Source organism: Ceratotherium simum, chromosome 3, assembly GCF_057802395.1.
Source record: "Ceratotherium simum simum isolate JZ-2026a chromosome 3, ASM5780239v1, whole genome shotgun sequence".
NCBI classification, from domain to species: Eukaryota; Metazoa; Chordata; class Mammalia; order Perissodactyla; family Rhinocerotidae; genus Ceratotherium; species Ceratotherium simum.
In genome coordinates, this window is record NC_141902.1 from 68,538,921 (window position 1) to 68,563,287 (window position 24,367).

Consider the following 24,367-nt stretch of genomic DNA (forward strand, 5'->3'; position numbering starts at 1 on the left):
TCACTATATGCCTGTTTTCATTTACATTCCTGAATAGAGGGCATACTTATAATACCCTTTCAATGTCTTTGCTTATTAATTCCATCATGTGTGTCATTTCTGGGTCTCTCTTTCTCTCTTTCTGTTGACAGATGTTTTTCTGGTTATGGGTTACATTTTCCTGCTTCTTTGTATATCCAGTAATTTTTAATTAAAGGACAGATGTTTGTGAATTTTACATGTTGAGTTCTTGATTTTGTGATATAGTTTTACAAAGTATTGGACTTTTTCCTGACAAGCATTTTAAATCGTGTATTAGTTTGATTCTAGGCTTTCTAGCTCCTTTCAGGTGGGTTTAGAGTAGCTTTTAATTCTAGGGCTACTTTCCCCTGCTACTGTGGTGTGGCCCTTCTAGGGTCACTACTGATTGCCTTGTATATTCAATGAGGTTTTTCCCTTCTTGCTGGAGAGAACTTGTCGAAATCTTGTCCCCATGTCAGCTCTGAGAATCCTTTGTCTTACAATTCCCTGGTAACTTTCTTTCCTTAGAACTTCTTCTTGGCTGTTCTCAAGAAATTTTACCCTTCTCGTATACAGGTTTTTATTTAGCTAAATACTCATGGGAACCCTCATTTAAGTTACTGGAACTCTTTCCTCTCTGGAACTCTGCCCCATAAATTCTAGCCTACCTTGGCCTCCTGGCACATTTTTCTCTGTCTCCTCAAGTCAACAAGTTTGTCAGGCTCTATTTGGGTTCTTCCTTCTGTACTGGAGTGGTAAATTGCTTCCTGGCTGAGAGCCTTGGGTGATGGTAGGGCTTGCCTTGTTTGTTTCCCTTTTCCCAGGGATCACAGTCCTACACTGCCTGTGTCTGAAAATAGTCCTTTCCTATATTTTATACTGTGTTCTAGTTTTTTGCAGTGAGAGGATTATTCTGAACCTGTTTACTCCCTCACAGCCAGAAGCGGAAGTTGAATCATTCTAGAATGAGTTTTAGTGTTAACATCTTTAAAAAATTCTGAATATCTCAGCAATTATTTTGTACCTAACATTTAATCATTGGTTCACTTTTTGTGAGCTTTGTTATAAAGGATCTTGTATTGACTGTAGGAACTATTATTTATTTTTCAATGCAAAGAGTCCATTACAAATTTTAAATAAGAAACTGACCCAAAGAAAATGATTTATCATACCTAATAAAGTGAAGTTGTTTTTTGGCAATAGGCAAAATCCAGTGCCATGGAAGTTCTAGAAGAGAGAGCTTGGGTTTATGTAGATGCTGCTGTTGCATCATCAGTGACTGGGTAGCAACATAGCTGCATATAGTCATACACTCAGGGAATACTTTTCCTGCCCACATGTCTTCATGATGTTTTCCCAACACATTGTTACACCATCCAGAAGAAAAAACAGAGAAGCAACTTATTTCTTCTTACATGCCGAGAGAGAAGAACCTTTGTTTTCAAATATAAAATAAAAATAAAGATTGATTCTGACAGAAGCTATGAAGTAATAGTAATTCAGCGCTGAAAGAGAATTTTGCATAGTTAGTAAAAAAGTTAGCATTTTAAACGATTGTTACTTTATTGTTGTCATTACATAGGAATTAAGAAATAGTTTTAAAATCTGGCCAGTTTTCGCATACTTTTGAGGGGTGTGGTACTCAAGAGATTTTTCTCACAAATTCCTATTTCATTGTTTTAGAAACTTTTTTCATAAGCATTATAAGGTCGTTTCTATCTCACGACATGTATGCCCTACATCTGGAATGTTCTTCTCCTAAATCTTTCCATGTCTGGCTCATTTCATTCAATTTCAACTTGAACATCATCTCCTCAGAGGGCCTTCTTTGATATGCTCTCTATAACAGCCTCTCTACCTTCCCAATCTCTAACACCCAGTTTTATTTTCTTTAAAGCACTTATCACCATGTGAAATTAGTTTGTTTATATATTTATTTGTTTCTTTCTTTACTACAATGTAAACTCTGTGAGAGGAAATATCTTGCCTTTCTTATTATCTCTACTACTTAGAACACTGCCTTTCAGGTAGCAGGCCTTAATTATGTAATTTGTATGTGGTTGGAAGAATAGATAATGAAATATCTAATGCATGATTTGTAGAAATATTTGATATGCTAACATGTATTGTGAATTATCTAGAAGGAATACGGGTAATTTATCCAAATGTATTTCACCACAGAACTACTTTTTCTTCAAGCATTTAGCTGTATTAGACTTCCACAACAGACATTTTGGAAATGTGATAGGGTCTATTGATACATTTTCTTTTTTCTTTTTATTTTGTAATAATTTCAAACTGTACCCAAGTTGTGAGAATAGTACTGATAATTTTTCTTGAGCCATTTGAGAGTAAGTTGCTGACATTCTACCCCATCACCTCCGAATACTTTACTACAAAGACATTCTCCCACATAGCCAGGATAAAATAATCACGATCATGAATTCAACATTGATAGGTTACTACCATCTAATCCACAACCCTATTCAAGTCATGCCAGTTGTTCTGGAATTCAGTGGTGAAAATCCCCAGAAAAGAGAGAGGCACAGAGTAGGGAGCCTCAAAATCTGTTTATGTATTCCTTTCAATTCTTTGGCTGACACCTAAGTTCACATGTATAGAGGAGACTTCACAGAACCAAGTGGAAAGTAGTAGCTGGCATGGGAAGTTGTTGAAGTGATATTTTTGGTCAGGTCTGAAGTTTGAGTCCTAGGAAACACATCAGGGTTCTGTTGAAATCTCAGAAGATATCTGTCTGAGAAGGAGACTATTCGTGGCCTAAGGGATTTGTTCTAGGACTAAGGGCCAAACTGAAACATATCCATCCTAACAAAGTGGAAGACTAAGCATCCACAGGTTCAAGATGATCAGCCAGCATTTAACTGCCTAGTAGAAGAAAAATCAACACACTTCAAAGGAAGATTACAAAATATGGATTTTCTATAGCATATCATCCATTTTGTGTAGTATATAATCAAAAATTATTGGTCATGTGAAGAAACAGTAAAATATTACCCTTAGTTAAGAGAAAAAGGAGTCAATCCAGATGTTAGAGTCAGGAGACAACAACTTTAAATTAGCTATTATAAATATGGTCAAGAACATAAAGGAAAAGGGGGACATAATAAATGAAAATATAGGCTATCTCTGCAGAGAGAAGTAGAAACTATTTTTAAAAAAGAAAAAAAGAGAGAATTGTAGAACTGGAAATATAATTCCTGAAATGAAAAATTCATTGGATAGACCTAACAACAGAGGAGATTTATGGCAGAAGAAAGGGCCAGTGAACTTAATGACAGATCAAGAGAAATTATCTTACTTGAAGAACAAAGAGAAAAAAGATTTACAAAAAGAAGAACAGAACCTCAATGACCAGTGGGATTATAAGCAGTCAAACTTATGTATATTGATATCCCAAATGGAAAAGAGAAAATGGGACAGAAGAAAAAAATTTTTTTTATTGTGAAATTTTTGTTGTACATTATTGTTTATCAGTCACCATATAAGTGCATCCCTCCACCCCGTGTGCCCACCTCCCACCCCCGTAGCTCCTGGTCACCACCAAACAGTTCTATCTGTGCGTGTGTTAGTTTATCTTTCACATATGAGTGAGATCATGCACTGTTTGTCTTTCTCTTTCTGGCTTATTTCACTTAACATATTACCCTCCAGGACCATCTATGTTGTTGCAAATGGGATGATTTTGTCTTTTTTTATGGCTGAGTAGTATTCCATGGTATATATATATACACCACATCTTCTTTATCCAGTCATCAGTCAAGGGACACTTGGGTTGCTTCCATGTCTTGGCTATAGTGAATAATGCTGTGATGAACATAGGAGTGTATAAGCCTCTTTGGATTGTTGATTTCAGGTTCGTTGGGTAGATACCCAGTAGTGCGATAGCTGAATCATAAGATATTTCTATTTTTCATTTTTTGAGGACTCTCCATACTGTTTTCCATAGAGTCTGTACCAGTTTTCATTCCTACCAGCAGTGGGTTAGGTATCCCATTTCTCTACAGCCTCTCCAGCATTTGTTGCTTTTTGTCTCGGTGATTATAGCCATTCTAACTGGTGTAAGGTGATATCTTAGTGTGGTTTTGATTTGCATTTTCCTGATGATTAGTGATGTTGAGCATCTTTTCATGTGCCTGTTGGCCATCTGTATATCTTCTTTGGAGAAGTGTCTGTTTGTTTCCTCTGCCCAAGAAAAAATTTTTTTGAGAAGGAATGGCTGAAAACTTCTCAAATTTAGCAAAAAACTAACTTACACAGCCAAGAAGCTCAGTGAACCCCAAGAAGAATAAAAGCAAAGAAAACCAAATCTAGGGCCAGCCCTGGTGGCCTACTGGTTAAAGTTTGGCACCCTCCGCTTCAGCAGCCCAGATTTGGTTCCCTGGCACGGACCTACACCACTTGTCTGTCAGTGGCCATGCTGTGGTGGCGGCTCACGTACAAAAAGAGGAAGATTGGCAGTGGATGTTAGCTCTGGGTGAATCTTCCTCATAAAAACAAAACAAATCTAGACACTTATTAGTCATACTCCTGAAAACCAAAGGTAAAGAGAAAATCTTGAAAAGAGCCAAGAAACAAAAGAAACATTATAGAGCTGGCATCAGAATAATGGAAGCCAAAAAACTACAGAATGACATCTTTAAAGAGCTATAAGAAAAAATAAAAAACTTTCAACTCAGGATTCTATATCCAGTGAAAATATCATTCAAAAATGAAGGTAAAATAAAGACTATTTCAGATAAACAAAAACTTAGATAATCCATTATCAGCAGAACTGCAGTATAAGAAATGATAAAAAGTAGTTTTTAAGCTGAAAGGCAATGATACCAAATGGAAACTTGGTTCTACTGGAAGAAATGAAAACCACCAAGAACAATAAATATAAAAGGTTTATCTTTTTTATTCTCCTGTAACTTTCTTTAAAAGAAAGCAGACATCTTAAAGCAAAAGTTAAACTATTTTGTTATGGGGTTTTATAATATATGCAGAGATATAACATTTGACAACGTTAGTAAAAAGGATACCATAGTAAATGGAATCATACCATTGCAAGTTTTTATGCTTTGTGTGATGTTCAATATTAACTTTAAGTAGACTGTGATAATTGGACAATGCATATTATAATCCTTAGAGTGTCACCCTCCCTGAATACAAAGAAATATAGGTCAGTAAAGTAAAACATTAAAATATATGATTAACTGAAATTAAGGCAGGAAAAAGTAGAACAGGAACAAAACAAAACAAAAAACAGCAGAAAACAATAGAAATAGAAAACGAACAGCAAAATGGTAGTTTTGAATGCAGTCATTTCAATAATTGCATTAAATATTGATGGACTAAACTCTCTGATTAAGAGTTGTAGATTTTCAGACTGGATGAAAACATAAGACCCAACTATATCCTGTCTACAAATTACACATTTAAAATGTGAAGATTTAATTAAACATTTATGTGATTTTATCTCTTACACTGTTGGTTAAGCTTTCAATGGCTATGTTTTGATGGAATACCTACAAGTCCAAGAATAAAGTATTCAGAGAAAACAATTTTCGGAGCTGAGAGGAAAGGAATGCAGGATAACAGAACATTACATTACATTAGGAGAGAGTAAGGGGATCTGGGTTCTCGTTTCAGTTTTGCCACTAGCCAAGCACCCACCCATGGGAAATCACTTCACTTCTCTATCACTGTGTCCTTTTCTGGGTTACCAATATCTGTATACCCGTATGTTCATTTTTTTCATATTCAAATTTCAAAATAAAATTGTCATAAATTGCATTTTTCTTCTCTAAAGACTCATAACGGAAATACGACTAAATAATTTTGCCACTGTATATGTGATCCTGGACATCATCATTTCATCTATATATAGGTGGTGTGTATATATATCATATATATATATATTTTCTTGGTAGTATTTCTCCTACATACCACTTAATGTTGTTATGTATCACATGAAGTGATGGATATAAGTGCAGTAAAAAAATTGAGTGTTGTTTTTATCATGAATAATTCAGCAGTGTTGGAGTTAGATATTGTTTCATGGTGCATAAACAAAAACTTCTTTCTTTTTTTTTTTTTTTGGTGAGGAAGATTGGCACTATGTTAACATCTGTGCCAATCTTCCTCTATTTTTTGTATGTGATGTGGAGCCACAGCATGGCTTGATGAGCAGTGTGTAGATCTGTGCCCAGGATCTGAACCTGCAAATCCCGGGCTGCCAAAGCAGACCATGCAAACTTACCACTATGCCACTGGGCCGGCCCCAAAAACTTCCTTTTATAATGCTTTTATATTGTCTTAAAATTTATTCAAAGGTTCAATTCTGTAATATGTAAGCACAATCAGGAATCATTTAAAAATAACCAGATTTAGGGGCTGGCTCGGTGGCATAGTGGTTAAGTTTGCACGCTCCGCTTCAGCGGCCCGGGGTTTCGCAGGTTTGGATCCTGGGCACAGACCGACACACTGCTTGTCAACCCATGCTGTGGCAGTGTCCCGTATAAAGTAGAGGAAGATGGGCACAGATGTTAGCCCAGGGCCAATCTTCCTCAGCAAAAAGAGGAGGATTGGGAATGGATGTTAGGTCAGGGCTAATCTTCCTCACAAAAAATAAAAATTAAAAAAAAATCAGATTTATCTTTCACTTTCTGTTTAACTCTTCCAGTATTTTCCTTGTATTTGGTGTTATAAAGAAAACAAACAGGAGGTTGGGCCATTTTCAACATATATGTAATCAGTATCCAAGAGTCAGAAGTAGATAAGAATTTATTAATTTAATTTTAAGTATATTTTATATACCAAATTATAAATATATTTCATACTTAAGCCTCAAGTAAAAATGCAAAGTGGTTAGAGTAATCTTTGCATTTAGAGATAGCTACTTTCATATTTTACAGAGGCTGTATTGAAGTTGGACATTGTGACTTTTAGAATTGGATTTTTATAAAGGTGAAGTAGAGTTTCATATTTTTCATTTGATTAATGCTCTTATGTTTCTAGCCAAAAAAAAAGCATACGAGGGCAATCAAATGAAGTCTTAGCAAGTCTCAAGTACATCAGTGCTACTTTGATTCTTAGAAGTTAATTGATTCTTAGGTGTGACATGGATAGTTCTTCATTGTGTGCGGTTCTCTCCACGGCTCCACCTAAGTAAGGAATTTACTTCTTGAATGAGTAAGACCAATTATAACTGAGTGAGGATGAAATTAAGAATATCCTAAAGGAAAGAAAAATGTCCAATATATTTAAAACTAGTTTACTCTCCAGTTTAGCTCTATTTTATTTTACTTTTTTCTCTTGCAGTAAACATTCCTATCTTCAGAAAATAACTTGAGGAATGAGAGGCAAGGACAAAAGGACATTCATCTTGGAAAGACCTAAAGCACTTTGAAGTTTTAAAGGAGTGTAATGATAGCTGCTAAAACCACCTTTGTCACCATAATGGATGAAGTACTGCAAGTTTAACTGGTAACCAGAATGCTCATCTCATGTTACATTTTCACCAAGAACTTTAGATGATTTGAAAGGATTTCTTTTTTTTTAAAGTTTATTTTTTTATTTTATGGAGATCATATTGGTTTATAACATTGTGTAATTTCAGGTGTACAGTATTATATGTCAGTTTCTGTATAGACTGTATCGTGCTCACTACCAATAGCTAGTTTTTATCGATTAGATGTGCCTCTTTACCCCTTTTGCCCACCTTCCCACCCCTTCCCCTCTGGTAACCACTAATCTGTTCTCTTTATCCATGTGTTTATCTTCCACATATGAGTGAAATCATATGGTGTTTGTCTTTTCTTGTTTTGCTTAACATAATACCCTCAAGGTCCATCCATGTTGTTGCAAATCAGACGGTTTTGTATGTATATACCACATCTTCTTTATCCATTCATCAGTTGATGGGCACTTGGGTTGCTTCCACATCTTGGCTATTGTGAATAATGCTACAGTGAACATAGGGGTGCATAGATCTCTTTGTATCGTTGCTTTCATGTTCTTTGGATAAATACCCAGTAGTTGGGATAGCTGGGTCGTATGGTAGTTCTATTTTTAATTTTTTGAGAAATCTCCATACTGTTTTCCATACTGATGAGTGTGAGGTAATACTGTAGTTTTGATTTGCATCTCCCTAATAATTAGTGATATTGAACATCTTTTCATGTGCCTGTTGGCGATCTGCTTGTCTTTTTTGGAAAAATGTCTGTTCATATCCTCTGCCCATTTTTTGATCGGTTTGTTTGTTTTTTTGTTATTGAGTTATATGAGTTCTTTACATATTTTGGAAATTAACCCCTTCTTTGATATATGATTTGTAAATATTTTCTCCCAGTTGGTGGGTTGTCTTTATTTTGTTCATGGTTTCTTTTGCCTTACAAAAGCATTTCCGTCTGATGTAGTCCCATTTGTTTATTTTTTTCTTTTCTTTTCCTTGCCTGAGTAGACATGATATTCAAAAAGATACTGCTAAGTCCGATGTCAAAGAGTGTGCTGCCTATATTTTCTTCTAGGATTTTTATGGTTTCAGGTCTTACATTCAAGTCTTTAATCCATTGTGAGTTAATTTTTGTGTATGGTGTAAGAAAATGGTCTACTTTCATTCTTTTGCATGTGGCTGTCCTGTTTTCTGAGCACCATTTGTGGAAGACACTTTGCTTTCTCCCTTGTTTGTTCCTGGCTCCTTTGTCGAAGATTACCTGTCTATAGATATGTGGTCTTATTTCTTGGCTTTCAATTCTGTGCCATTGATCTACATGTCTGATTTTGTGGCAGTGCCATGCTATTTTGATTACTATAGCTTTGTAGTATATTTTGAAGTCAAGGTTGTGATGCCTCCAGCTTTGTTCTTTTTTCTCAGGATTGCTTTGGCTATCTGGGGTCTTTTGTTGTTCCATATAAATTTTAGGATTCTTTGTTCTGTTTCTGTGAAGAATGTCACTGGGATTCTATTGGGATTGCATTGAATATATAGATTTCTTTAGGTAATACGGACATTTTAACTGTGTTTATTCTTCCAATCTATGAGTGTGGAATATCTTTCCATTTCTTAATATCTTCTTCGATTTCTTTCAATATTGTCTTATAGTTTTCAGTATATAGATCTTTTACTCCCCTGGTTCAGTTTATTCCTAGATATTTTATTCTGTTTGTTGCCCTTGTAAATGGGATTTATTCTTGAGTTCTCTTTCTGTTAGTTCGTCGTTAGAGTATAGAAATGCAACTGATTTTTGTAAGTTGCTTTTGTACCCTGCAACGTTGCTGCTGTTGTTGATTATTTCTAATAGTTTTCTGATAGATTCTTTAGGGTTTTCTATATATAAAATCATGTCGTCTGCAGTCAGCGAGAGTTTCACTTCTTCATTGCCTATATGGATTCCTTTTATTCCTTTTTCTTGCCTAATTGCTCCGGCCAGAACTTCCAACACTATGTTGAATAACAGTGGCGAGAGTGGGCACTCTTGTCTTGTTCCTATTCTCGGAGGGATGGCTTTCAGTTTTTCCCCATTGAGTATGATGTTGGCTGTGGGTTTGTCATATATGGCCTTTATTATGTTGAGGTACTTTCCTTCTATACCCATTTTATTCAGAAATTCTACCATAAGTGGATGTTGCATCTTGTCAAATGCTTTATCTGCATCTTTTGAGATGATCATGTGATTTTTATTCCTCATTTTGTTAATGTGGTGTATCACATTGATTGATTTTTAGATGTTGAAGCATCCCTCGTATAAATCCCACTTGACCATGGTGTATGATACTTTTAATGTATTGCTGTGTTCGATTTGCCAGTATTTTGTTGAGGATTTTTGCATCTATGTTCACCAACGATATTGGCCTGTAATTTTCCTTCTTTGTGTTGTCCTCTGGTTTTGGTATTAGGGTAATGTTGGCCTCATAGAATGAGTTAGGAGACGTTCCATCTTCTTCTGTTTTTTGGAATAGTTTAAAAGGATAGGTATTAGGGCCGGCCCCATGGCTTAGTGGTTAGGTGCACGTGCTCCGCTGCTGGTGGCCCGGGTTCGGATCCCGGGCGCGTACCGACTCACTGCTTTTCCGGCCATGCTGAGGCCGTGTCCCACATACAGCAACTAGAAGGACGTGCAGCTATGACATACAACTATCTACTGGGGCTTTGGGGGAAAAATAAATAAATAAATAAAATTATTAAAAATAAATAAATAAATAAAAGGATAGGTATTAAATCTTTGGATGTTTGGTAGAATTCTCCAGAGAAGCCATCTGGTCCTGGACTTTTGTTTTTTGGGAGGTTTTTCATTACTGTTTGAATCCCTTTGCTTGTGATTGGTCTATTCAGATTCTCTATTTCTTCTTGATTCAGCTTTGGGAGGTTGTATGAGCCTAAGAATTTATCCATTTCTTCCAGATTGTCCAATTTGTTGGCATAAGTTTTTCATAGTATTCTCTTATAGTCCTTTGTATTTCTGTGGTATCCATTGTAATTTCTCTTATTTCATTTTTAGTTTTATTTATTTGAGACTTCTCTCTTTTTTTTCTTTTTTTTTTTTTTTAAATTTTTTATTTATTTATTTTTCCCCCAAAGCCCCAGTAGATAGTTGTATGTCATAGCTGCACATCCTTCTAGTTGCTGTATGTGGGACGTGGCCTCAGCATGGCCGGACAAATGGTGCGTTGGTGCACGCCCGGGATCCGAACCCGGGCCGCCAGCATCGGAGCACACACACTTAACCGCTAAGCCACGGAGCCGGCCCCTCTCTTTTTTTTTCTTAGTGAGCCTGGCTAAAGATTTGTCAATTTTGTTTATCATCTCAAAGAACCAGCTCTTTTTTTCATTTATCCTTTCTATTGTTTTTTTAGTCTCTATTTCATTTATTACTGATCTGATTTTTATTATTTCCCTCCATCTGCTGATTTGGGGCTTTGTTTGTTCTTCTTTTTCTAATTCTGTTAGGTGTAGTTTAAGATTGTTTATTTGAGATTTTTTTCCTTCGTTGAGGTAGGCCTGTATTGCTATAAATTTCCCTCTTAGCACCACTTTTGTTCCATCACAGAAGAGGTGGTATGTTGTGTTTTCATTTTCATTTGTCTCCAGGTATTGTTTGATTTCTCCTTTGGTTTCTTCATTGATCCAATGCTTGTTTGGTAGCATGTTGTTTAGTCTCCACATATTTGTGACTTTCCCAGGCTTTTTCTTGTTGTTGATTTCTAGTTTCATAGCGTTATGGTCAGGACAGATGCTTGATATCATTTCAATCGTCTTAAATTTATTCAGGCTTGCCTTGTTTCCCAATATATGGTCTGTCTTTGAGAATGTTCCATGTACAGTTGAGAAGAATGTCTATTCTGCTTTTTTTGGATTCAATGTTCTATATATGTCTAAGTCCATCTGGTCTAGTATTTCTTTTAGGGCCACTGTTTCCTTGTTGACTTTCTGTCTGGATGATCTATCCATTGATGTAAGTGGGGTGTTGAGGTCCCCTACTATTACTGTGTTACTGTCAATTTCTCCCTTTAGGTATGGTAATAGTTGTTTTATATATTTTGATTCTCCTGTGTTAGGTGCATATATTTTCAAGTTATTTCCTCTTGGTTGAATGTTTCTTTTGTCAGTATATACTGCCCCTCTTTGACCATCATTGTCTTTTTTATGTTGAAGCCTGCTTTGTTGGATAGAAGTATGGTAACACCTGCTTCCTTTTGCTTGCCATTTGCTTGGAGTATCATCTCCCATCCCTTCCCTCTGAGCCTATGTTTGTCTTAGAACTGAGATGTGTTTCCTGGAGGCAGCATATTTTTGGGTCTTGTTTTTTAATCCATCCAGCCATCCTATGTCTTTTGATTGGAGAATTAAATCCATTTACATTTAGAGTGATTATTGATATATGAGGCCTTTATACTGCCATTTTATCTCTTGTTTTCTGGTTGTTCTTTATTTCTATTCTTTCTTTTCCCTTGTTTTTCTGACTGCCATTTCAGTTTTGTGCTTTTCTCTGATGGTTTACCCAGTTTTCTCTTTATTTATAATTTCTGTCTCTGCTCTGATTTTTTGTTTAGTGTTTACCAATAGGATTGTATAAAAGATCTATAGATGAGATAGTCCATTTTCTGATGGCCTCTTATATCCATTAGAGGGTTCCATCTCTTTCCTCTTCCCCTTCTGAGTTATTGTTGTAACAAATTGTTCTTTGTTGTGAGTTTGTGACTAAATTGAAGTGTTTACAGTTGTTTTTGATGCTTTCCTTTCCTTTGTCTTTTATCTTATAATTAAGTGTTTACTAACCTATGCTGATATAGAAGTGCAATTTTCTGACTCTGTCTGTCTATTTATCTCCTTGCTCAAGGTCTTGTAAACCTTTGGTTTTTATATTCAGATGGGAGGGCTTCTTTCAACATTTTTTGTAAGGCAGGCCTAGGGGTGATGAACTGACTCAACTTTTGTTTATCTGGCAAAGCTTTTATTTTTCCATCAGACCTGAAGGATAGTTTCCCTGAATAGAGTATTCTTGGCTGAAAGTTTTTGTCTTTCAGTATTTTGAACATATCATTCCATTCTCTCCTAGCCTTTAAGGTTTCTGCTGAGAAATCCGCTGAAAGCCTGATAGGGATTCCTTTGTAGGTTATTTTCTTCTGCCTTGCTGCCCTTCATATTTTTTCTTTGTCATTGACTTTTACCAGTTTTAGTATTATATGCCTTGGAGAATGTTTTTTTGCATTGATGTAATTAGGAGTTCTATTGTCTTCATGTACTTTAAGTCCAGTTCCTTCCCCAGGTTTGGGAAGTTCTCAGCTATTATTTCTTTGAAGGAGCTCTCTGCATGTTTCTCCCTGTTTTATCTCTCTAGAATACCTGTAATTCTTATGTTGCTTTTCCTAATTGAGTCAGATATTTCTCAATGAATTTATTTATTTTTTTTTAATCTTAGTTCTCTCTCTTCCTCCACCTGAAGCATTTCTATATTTCTATCCTCTAAATCACTAAATATGTCCTCCATAACTTCAGCTCTTTTTTTTTATGGATTCTAGATTATTTCTTATCTTATTAATTGTGTTTTTCATATCCAGAATTTCTGTTTGGTTCTTTTTTTAGAGTTTCAATCTCTTTGGTGAAGTATTCCTTCTGCTCATGAATTTTATTCCTGAGCTCATTGAATTGTCTTTCTGAGTTTTCTTGTAACTCGTTCAGTTTCTTTATGATAACTATTTTGAATTATCTGTCATTTAGATTGAAGATTTCTGTGGGTTCAGGATTGGTTCCTGGAGACTTGTCCTTTTCCTTCTGCTTGGAAGTGTTAATGTAGTTCTTCATGGTGTTTGATGAAGTGATCCTTTGCCGCTGCATTTGTGGTAGTATCTGGTTGCAGATTCCACCTGCCATTGCTGGGGCTGGGCAGGAGCTGTGTTTTCTGATCCTGCCCCGTCTTCTGGAAGTTGTGCCGGTAGGACTTCTCTGTGTTTGTGCACTGGCCACAGCCACTTGGTATGTCAGGCACACACGTGCAGGTGGGTCCTCTGTGCTCTACTGATGGGTTGTTCTGGTGTGGGACCACTGCACTCAGCAAGGGACCAGCCAAGGTGGTGCACTAGGCAGGAGGGGAGGTACTCTTTCTTTCATGTTTGGGCTGGCTCTTGCTCACAGACACCTCAACTGAGTTGCTGCACTTGGTGGGAGTTCCTTCATGGGGGCTGAGCTGTGCCACTCGGGGTCCCCACGGCATGGTGGTCCCTCCCACGGGCCAGGCTACAACTCCAAAAGCGTTTGCTGGAGACAGGCTGCCCCTGCCTCCTCTTACAGTCACACTGGCTGCTGTCTGAGGAACCACGACCTAGGTCACTGCTGCCGGGGAGGGGGAAGGATGTACTCATAGTACTCTAATGGTTTGTTCATTTTAATAAAGACAGATTTTGGTAAAGTAAAAAAAGGAGGAGGCTAGTTCCACTGCCTCCCAGGGATCCAGTCCACCCATCTTCAGATGCATGGGTGTGTGGATCTCTCAGATGTCCTGTCGTGCTGTGCAGGGAATCTCTACTTGTCAATAAATGTCCATTTAGTTTTAACTTAGAGGAGAGAGACAAAGGGAACAACTCACTGTGCCATAATGCTGACATCACTCGAATGGATTTCTTTTTAAGTTTAAATATTTACCTTACAAATACCAAAGTGTAGATGAAACTGATAATTTTGTAACTTATTTAGCATAGTCAGGTTTTTTTTTTGGCCCTTAATATTTGACCCTAATATTGGTCAAAAGAATTGTTGTTTTCCCAGGTTAAGAACTTCTTAACTTAGATAAGCTTATTTGAGTAAGAATATGGCACTTATAGTTCCATCCTTCACCAAATATTTTTTCCTTTCATAGAAATAACCCAAGCAACATAAGTGGTAGTATCCTATCACATATGCAGAAGTTTTTTAGTCTTGTTTTCTTAACCTTATGTTTTTTTCTAGTTTCTTTAATTGACATCTGGTCCCTTGATCTTTTTCCCTTCATATCTGACATCTTAATTTTATTTAATCTTTATTTTCTCCTTTGCCCTCCTTCTCAGGAATTTAGAGTTATAAAAGACACAGGGATCCAGAATAGAAAAGGAGAGAGAAATTTGAAAAGGTTATGAAATTATTTCTTCTTGTGAAATTGCAAGGACTGTTACATTTCAAGTAGAATGGAAAGCAATTATAGAATGACTTAAGATTCTTTGTCAGTCTTCTTAAATCTCCTTGATCTTAGGCCATAATTTTTTCAATGCCCATTTTGTAAAGATTCAAATGTTTACAAATTGTTTACAATATCCTTGTGAACAATTAGAACTTTTATTCATTGGAAGTCTATTAATTTGATTTTGAGGGATAATCATTTGTTTCCTTGATCACTGTATCTTAGTAGTGAACGGGTGCAATTTACTAAAACTAGGTCCTTGCTGTGAAAGGTAGGAGATGTAAAAAATCAATCATATGCAGTATGAATTACTGGTCCTAATGATTCTAAGGAATACAAGACCTACTTCAAGGAAATGATTCAAATTGACAAGTGTAACCCAAGATCAATAGTATATAAAGAACAAATATTCTAGTTACTGCTCCCTATGCTAACATTAAAAATATCTTAACATCGATTTTTACAACATTCTCCAGTTATTGGTTAAACCTCTACTTATGGCATAATTGGAACTTTTCCATGTTATTGTCACTTCCAGCCATGTAGCAGCATTTAGCCCCTTTCAGTGTCCAGTAAATTCTTTCTAGTCTTCAACCATTAAAAAATTAAGTAAAGTTGAAGAAAGTTACTTTTGAAACAGCAGAAATTAAAGTGCTGAACATCTGCTTATACTGGTAATATGTAGAAAGTCACCAAATTTCCATCTTCTCCATTAATGATCTAAGTTTTATTTACCCAATTAATTATATCTGATTCTATAATCTTATATAACTGGAATTTCATTAATGAACCAAAATCAAACAACATTGTCAAAATTTTTACTGCGACAGTTTACCACTCTTTTATCAAACTCTTAATTCTGTTTAAGTCCATCTCTCAGTGATTTTTGGTAACCGTGGATAGGATCATTGAAATCCACTATGTGATATTTCTAATCATTAATTTACACTTTTTTCACTACCAAATTTGTTTTCAGGGTTGTAATATTATCAAGGAACAGATTAGATTAGAACTTGACCTGTCTACAAAATAAAACAAAAGAACTGCTTTGATTCACCCATCTAGCCCAGTTCAGAAGTCATATAACTCACATCCAGAAGGTATATAAAATTAAAGAAGACCGTCTGCATTTATGTATTTAATTTTTCTGGCCCCATCCAATCTGAGTGCCTCCAAAATCCCAAATCTACTGTGCCATTTGAAGAAGAAATGGAGTCAGATTTCTAATTGTACGATTAACAGAATTTCTAATTAGAAATTCAGATTTCTAATTGTGCAAACTATCATGGCCACTTTGAAGAGGCTAAAATTTAAAAGATGACCTTCTAGCTATGTAATGTTAAAGTTAAGTCAAACACAGTTTTCTCTAACTTTGCTTCATTAGCTTAAAATTATGGTTCTTGGAGGTGGGAAGGTATATTCTTGCAGACCACTCAGAACAATATGGTATCTACTTAGCATCTGAAACTCATAAAGCTTGATAGGCCTTTAGAGCTTCTTCTATACCTTCATCTAAATGAAAACTGTCTTTATGGAGGGAAGCCTGTGTATAATTTGCCCAGACAAGAAGTAATTAAAAATAATAGTAATTAATGTGTATTGAGTGATTACCATATGCCAAGCATTGGGATTAGTGTTTAATGTGCATTACCTTAAGCTTCACAACTCTGTTTGACATAGGTCCTATTTTTAAATATCATCATTTTACATATGAGGAAACACATTATCAAAGAAGTTCAGTAAATTGCCCTACATCAAGTTGCTAGTTAGAGGTAGAGCCAGGTCTATCTGATTCCATAGCCTGAGCTCCTAACCAGGAGTTTATTCTAGTTTACAAATAGTCAGTACAACTTGTTGAAGTTGCTTCTTTACCTGTAGCAGTTAAGGAGAAGGTCTTATTAGCAGCATTCTCATTTCAGCTTTGTAAAATTATACTCCCTTGAGGTACATATTATGTTTCTCTTGCAGCATCAATTTTGTTTTGTCAGTAACCTGTCATTGTTTTGATTATGTTCTTAAAGTGTTAGTTATTATATAATATAAAAGAAAAGATAACTTAATCTACTACTAAGTAAAGGTTAAGTTATTTGAAGATGATATCAGCAGACCCACATTTTATTTGAGATAGAGACTTAGAGGACAGAGAAAGATAGACGATATGAGTGGGAAAAAATGCAAAACTGACCTCTTTACTCAGCTGTCCTCCCTAGAAGTCTTGTTTGCCTTTCTCTATTCTCTTTATCCCCAGAAAAATTCTTCATTGTTTTTCAGTCTCAGAAACAGATACTGTCACTAAAGACTAAAATATTAATGAATCCAGAAATGAGTTTATTTTAGTGGCATAAATTTTTCTATTAAATTTATATACAGTCCTCTTTAAATAGGTACTTCTTATTCTAATTGTAGAAAACAGAGTACAGTCATGTGCCACATAACGGCGTTTTGGTCAATGACAGACCACATATACGACAGTGGTCCCATAAGATTAGTACCCTATATCCGAGGTGTGTAGTAGGCTATGCCATCTAGGTTTGTGTAAGTACTGTAGGGAAAAAAGAAATTTTCCTTTACCCTTCTAGGTTCTTCTGGCTTGTCTAAGAATTAAATTGACAGGAGACAGATTAACAGGAGATAAACAAAAAGTTTAATAACATGTATACATGAGAGAAACCCAGGAAAACCGAGTAATTTGCCAAAATGACTGGAGCTCTCACCTTAAATACCATCCTCAGCTAAAGACAAAAGAAGAGGTTGGGGGTGGGGAGAGTCAGGGACTTCAAATGGAAGGAAGGCAATTTGCAGGTAGGTGAAAAGGAGCAAACATTTGGAAAACAAGTGTTTGGCCACACAGAAACAGAAGAACACAGAGGGGAACCCAACAAACTGGCTTTCCTAGGTTCCTCCCTGTCCACCACCTAGTTGATGTTATGCCAACTATCGTGATAGCTCACTTCCTGAGACAGGTTTTTTTTATCTGAATTCTTTTAGGCAATTAAGGGGAAGGTAACAAGAAAAACTTTCTGAGTCTTTTGTTTCTTAAAAGTAATCAGCCTAAAATAATTCTGTTAAAGAGACACATTGTGGGGTGGCAAATTTTGTTTCCCTTCAGTACTCTCTTTAATATTCGCGTAATGAACACATCCCTGTTGTTAAGTGATGCAGGACTATATATTAGCCAGTCATCAAAGTTTAAGATGATTAGACCTATCATCAAGACTCAACATATTAAAAATATCACTTCTCCCCAAATTAATGTATAGGTTTAACTCAATTCCTAAAATCTCAACAAGATTGTTCATATATATATAGATAAAAATTTATATGGAAAAGCAGAAGAGTTAGAACAGTTGAAACAATTTTGAAAAAGAATAAAATGAAAGGAATCACTCTACCCACTTGCAAGCCGTAGTAGTCAAGACTGGTATTGGCAGCAGATTAGACACATAAATCAATGGAACAGAATAGGTAATCCAGAAATAGCCCCACACAAGTATAACCAGCTGATTTTTTTTTTTTACAAAGGTATAAGGGCAATTCAATGGAGAATAGATTTTCTTTTCATCAAACGGTGCAGGAGCCACTGGATATTCATAGACAAAAGAAAAAGAACCTCAACCTAACTCTCACACCTTATACAAAAATTAATTCAAAATGGATCATAGATATAAATGTAAAGTGTAAAACTATAAAACTTTTTAGAAGGAAACATAGGAGAAAATCTTTAGGACCTAGAGCTTGGTGAAGAGTAATTAGATATGAGACCAAAGCACAATCCATAAACAAAAATCGATGTCGGACTTCATCAAAATTAAAAACTTTTGCTCTACAGAAGACCCCATTAAAAAGAAGAGAAGGCAAAAGGGTCATATGTAAAATATCTAAAGAATTCTCAAAACTCAACAGTTAAGAAAACAATCAAATTCAAAAATGGGCAAAAGACATGAAGAGACATGTCACCAAAGGGGATATACTCTCTTAATATCATTGGCAAATAGGCACACGAAAAGATATTCAACAATCACTTGCCATTAGGGGAATGCAAATTAATACCATGATGAGTTATTACTACGTACTTATTAGAACAGTTAAAATAAAAAATAGTAGCACTACCAAATGCTGGTGAAGATGCAGAGGACCTAGATCTTTCGCATATTGCTGGCAGGAATGTAAAATGGTAGACACTCTGGAAAATGAGTTGATAGTTTCTTTAAAAACTAAACATACACTTATCATTTGACCAAGCAATTACACTTTGGGCATTTATCTCAGTAAAGTGAAAACTTATGTCCACACAAAACCTGTACATGATTGTTCATACCAGCTTCATTTGTAATAGCCACAAATTGGACAAACCAAAATGTCCTACAATAGGGAAATGGTTAAACTGTGGTACATCCATACCACAGAATACTATATCAGCAATAAAAAGGAATGAACTAATGATACATGCCAAACTTGCATGTATCTCAAAGACATTATGCTGAGTGAAAAAAGCCAGTCTCAAAAGGTCAAATACTGTATGATTTCATTTATATAACATTCTTGAAATGACAAAATTATAGTGATGGAGAACAGATTAGTTGTTGCCATGAGGTTAGGAAGGTTGAGGGTTAAGTGAATGAGTGTGACTATAAAGACATAGTACAAGGGAGATCTTTACAGTGAAGGAAAAGTTCTGTATCTTGGTTGTGGTGATGGCTACAGTAATCTGCACGTGTCATAAAATGACATAGAATACACATACATTGTACTGATGTCAATTTCTTGGTTTTAATATTGTATTATATTTATGCAAGATGTCACTATTGGGGCAAATTTGTTAAAGGGTTTATGGGGCCTCTCTGTACTATCTTTGCAACTTCCCATGAATTTCTATTTCAAAACAAAAAGTAACCCTGCCATAATTAATCGGTGTGGTCCAAAAAATTCAGTCCTATAAAATGCAAAGTCATGTTACTTCTGGCTTAATGAAATGGCTGGAGGAAGCTACACATGTCCCCGGTTAGGAGTTCTGAGTGTGCAGCTTTGAGTTCCAAATTCTTCCTATTCCGTCTGGTGACAATTGTCTACTTTGGCTTAAATATTGTCAAGGGCATTTCTAGGTCTTATGGCCGGCTGGCAGACTCTCAGGACAATGCCACTGATTCCAAGAATCTCCCAGTTAGCAACTGTTTCATGAGCCTGATCTAAGGAGGTTGGGCCAAGAGAGTACTAGGGATGGTGAGATCCACCCTCCTGCTTCCTTGGGTTTCTGGGAGGGATTACTTGCTGTTTTCCACTAAGTTCTCTCTCACCTCCACATTATCACTATTCCTCCTCCACCGTAAGAACTGTAGCAAGGCCCCATTTGAGAAGGGTTTGAATGAACTGTTGCAGTCAATTTCATAGTATCCAAATACACATGATCAAATATTTTACTTAATTATGACAGTTTTTCAGTCCAAGGTTTAGTGTATCTTAATATTCTGAGATTTTGTTTAGGTGGGAAATGTTTCATGTTCCCTGTAAAAAGCTGTGTAATATGAGAAAAAGCAAAAGGAGAACCAGACAAGTTATTTCATCCTTGCTATCTAAACCAAGGCCATAAAATTCAAAAGGACCCTGTGGATTCTTTTGGAGAGAATGTTCAGAGATCTTCTGGGTTATGCCTCTGCCTTCTATGTAGTGGGACGATCAACGTCCCTGACTGATGGAGTGAATTTCATGCCATTTTACATACTGATTCATTCATTCATTCATTCATCATACATTTACTTGGGAAAAAATAATATTTGCAATAGATGAAAAAAATTTACTTCGTGCTAACTTTGGTTTAAGCGGTTTATGTATATTATATCTTTCTTGGCTGTAAGCATGTCACTGTAGAAGGTTCAGGGGATACAAAGAAGGATGCAGTACAGGTCCTGTCCTCAGTGGCTCACTATATATAAATAGACAAATATAGCAGTGTATCAAGTACTTAATGGAAGTATGAACAGGGAGCTGTGATAGTACTTTTCCCTGCCTGGGAAGCTTGAGGGAAGGCTTCCCAAAGCACAAAGGTATCCTTTGTGCTGAGTGTTACTAGATAAATAGGAGTTTACTGCCAGGGAACAAGCTAGAGGAAAAGAAGTCTAGGCAAAGGGAGTAACATGTGCAGAGATACATTTACCTCCTCTAGGGAAAAAAAAGTCATAGACTTGTAAAGTTGAGGAAGTTATCCAAGATGTTTTATTTCAACACTTTTACTTTACATGAAAGGAAATGTAAGCTCTTGGAGGCAAATGTACTTGCCCAATGTCACTCAGAAATTACAGTATCACTTCAAGTATTCTTTCAAACTATATAGATCAAAATGTATTTTGGTCAGATATTACTCTACTCCAAGAAGGAAAGTTCTTCCTCAGAAGAATTCAGAATAACAAACATCTATTGTCTCACCACCAAGAATTAGTTGAATGCTAATATTTTGTCATTCTTGCTAAAAGAAATAAAACAATTTAGAAATGATTGAAATTCTCTTTGTATAACTCTCCAATCTCATTCCTATCCTTCCTTCTCCAGAGAAAATGCTCTGTGAGGTTGGTGACTATATATTCTTTTGTGTGTACTCATAAATGATATGTAGTATAAATGATGATATACTACATGTACATTTTGCATCCTTCATTGATATGTGATATTCATTTAATTGTATTTTTTCATATGAGTTCAAAATAAAATAGAGCATAGAAGAGTAGGTGATATACTCTAGTCAGTAGTGGAGATTTGCTGTTATGTTATGGCTTTGTTATCTTGTGTTCTCTTCTTGCTACCTAAAGTGCCACTGTCTTGTTAAATCTGCGTTATGTTTTGGAAGAATGTAACTCCATCATTCTGTAGGTTTTCATTAATATATTTTTTAAGACATTCATTGGGAAAACAATTATTTCTGTAGGCTTACATCTCCTCTAACATTGGATTTTAGAAATTCTTTGCTACTGAGATGATTGTAGCAGAAATCTTCTCTAGTATAGTCCAATAACCAAGAAGTGACTGTATCATGTGGTAGAAATTCTCGCTCTACACATGCATTGCCTGCAAGACAGCAGTGCTATGTAGTAAGAAGCCAGTCAGGCTGTGTGGGAAGAATTAACCTCTGAAAACATCATGATGAGATGACCCAGGAAGAGGATGTTTATCTGGACTTGGAGAAGAGCTTAGAAGTCCTTTCACCAAGGGCTTGGCCCTGGCACGTGGGATGATGCAGGTAGAGATAGGAATCTGCAGCAATTTTGAAGAAGAGGATTACTGTGGGTGTTGAGAACACATTTTTACCCTTTGAGTCATTGTGCCAACTGTAATTAGCAGTAAATGTTCTAAATTAATGACAATCAACTGGAATACCACTAAACACATGAGACGATTGAAGAGCATAATAAATGCAAAGAGCCCCCTTGTTTCTGTTATTAGAAGGGAAATTCACCCACCACGTTCTTATCACAGTGAAAAACTGGATATCTGCAAAAATTCTTGTATGTAATAGACAAACCTGTTATTCCCAGGTACTTTAAATCTGAGATAATTGTCCCCATGTAGTGGCAACAGGATAATGGAGGAAAAAAATTAGTGTTATCATTCTGGCTTGTACATTTTGAAGATTAACAGTTCTGGCATATGGTCACAGGAAAGCTTATCTGAAAATGCCAAATTGTAAAAATGAAAGGTAACTTGATCCCTAAGAAACTCATTCTTCTTAGAGTCAGACCCACCTTTTGTTTCCTTCCACTGGTTTGGCATATAGAAAGGAAGGAAAACATAAAACATTCTGGTGCTATGGTACTCTCTGATGATACATAATGGGCCATTGTATAATTGGTGTTAACACACAGGTAAGTTTCATATGAGGAATGTTTAAAAGGAAACAAGACACAGATGCTTTGTTAGTTGCAAAACTGGGAAATGCACAGTCAGTATCTTTGGTTCCAGATAGATTTCTTAACTAATATTTTTTCTACACCCCGCTGCCCATCTGCCAACAATGGAAAATCACCTGGACTTCTGGATTCTCATGCTGACCCTCCCAAAATCATCAGGCAGGTGGCCAAGTTAAAAAAAAAGGGTGCCAATCACAATGAGATACCACACCACATCCTCGAGGATGGCTATAGGCAGAAAAATGGAAAATGGCAAGTGTTGGCAAGGACATGGAGAAATTGGAACCTTCATACATTGCTGGTGGGAATGTGAAATGTTTCAGCTGCTGTGAAAAAGTTAGATGATCCCTCAAAAAGTTAGACATAGAATTTCCATATGAGTTGAAAACAGGGTCTCAAACAAATATTTGTATACAAATGTTCCTAGCAGCAATATTCACAATAGCCTAAAGGTGGAAACAACCCAAATGTCCATCAGGAGATGAAATACGAACAAAACTTTGGGCCCATAAATTCAAAAACTTAAATGGAAAAATTTGTTGAAAGGCCCAAACTACCACAGCTCTCAAAAAACAGATAATCTGAATAATCCTATATGTATTAAAGAAATGGAGTTTGGAGTTTAAAACTTTCCACTAAAGAAAACTCCTAGGCCCAGATGCCTTTACTGGCAAATCTTACTGAGCATTTAAGGAAGAAATAATATCAATTCTACACAAACTCAGCCAGGAAATAAAAAAAGAAAGAACACTTCCCAACTCATTTCATAAAGTCAGTATTATCCTGATATCAAAACAAGCTAAAGACTCTACAAGGGGCTGGCCCGGTGGCATAGCGATTAAGTTCGAGTGTTCTGCTTCGGCGGCCCAGGGTTCACCGGTTCAGATCCTGGGCGCGGACCTACTCACCACTCATCAAGCCATGCTGAGGCAGGGTCCCACTTGGAAGAGCTACCGCTCTGCAACTATGATACACAACTATGTATTGGGGCTTTGGGGAGAAAAAAGAAAAAGAGGAAGATTGGCAACCCATGTTAGCTCAGGGCGGATCTTCCTAAAAAAAAAAAGTGATGCTACAAGATTGACAACCACAGACATAGACATAAAAATTCTAAACAAAATATTAGCAAATCAAAACCAGCAATGTCTAGAAATGATAGTACATTATGACTAAACAAACTTTATCCTGGGAATAGGTTGTTTTAATCTTCAAAAATGAATCAGTACATGAGCCGGCCCAGTGGCACAAGCGGTTAAGTGCGCGCACTCCGCTGCGGCAGCCTGGGGTCCACTGGTTCGGATCCCGGGCGCGCACCGACACACCGCTTGGCAAGCCATGCTGTGGCAGTGTCCCATATAAAGTGGAGGAAGATGGGCACAGATGTTAGCCCAGGGCCAGTCTTCCTCAGCGCAGAAAAAAGGAGGCAGATTGGCAGATGTTAGCACAGGGCTGATCTCCTCACCAAAAAAAAAAAAATGAATCAGTACAATTTGCATATCAGTAAACTAAAAGGAAAAAAACATGATTATGTCAATAGTTAGATACTTCGTCAATTCATGATAAAGAACTCTCAGCAAACTAGGAATAGAAAGAATTTCCCAGGCCTGCCTGGTGGTGTAGTGGTTAAGTTCACGCGCTCCGCTTTGGCGGCCTGGGGTTCTCAGGTTCGAATCCCTGGTGCAGATGGATGCACTGCTCATCAAGCCATGTGTGGTGGCATCGCATATACAAGATGGAGGAAGATGGGCATGGATGTTAGCTCAGAGCCAATCTTCCTCAGCAAAAAGAGGAGGATTGGCCACAGATGTTAGCTCGGAG

General features: G+C 36.5%; 1 protein-coding gene across 12 annotated transcripts in view; it reads left to right on the top strand.

Annotated features, from left to right (window-relative positions):
- The window catches only part of PEAK1 (pseudopodium enriched atypical kinase 1), a 318,270-nt gene that overhangs the window by 142,703 nt on the left and 151,200 nt on the right, over positions 1 to 24,367 (top strand). For 11 of the 12 annotated variants that reach the window (XM_087428738.1, XM_087428744.1, XM_087428740.1 and 8 more), the window contains one exon: positions 7,324 to 7,488. The exons of the other annotated variant lie outside the window; for it this stretch is intronic. The gene's annotated coding sequence lies outside the window, so the exon portion shown is untranslated. The remainder of the gene's footprint in view (positions 1 to 7,323; positions 7,489 to 24,367) is intronic. 12 annotated transcript variants of the gene reach the window in all.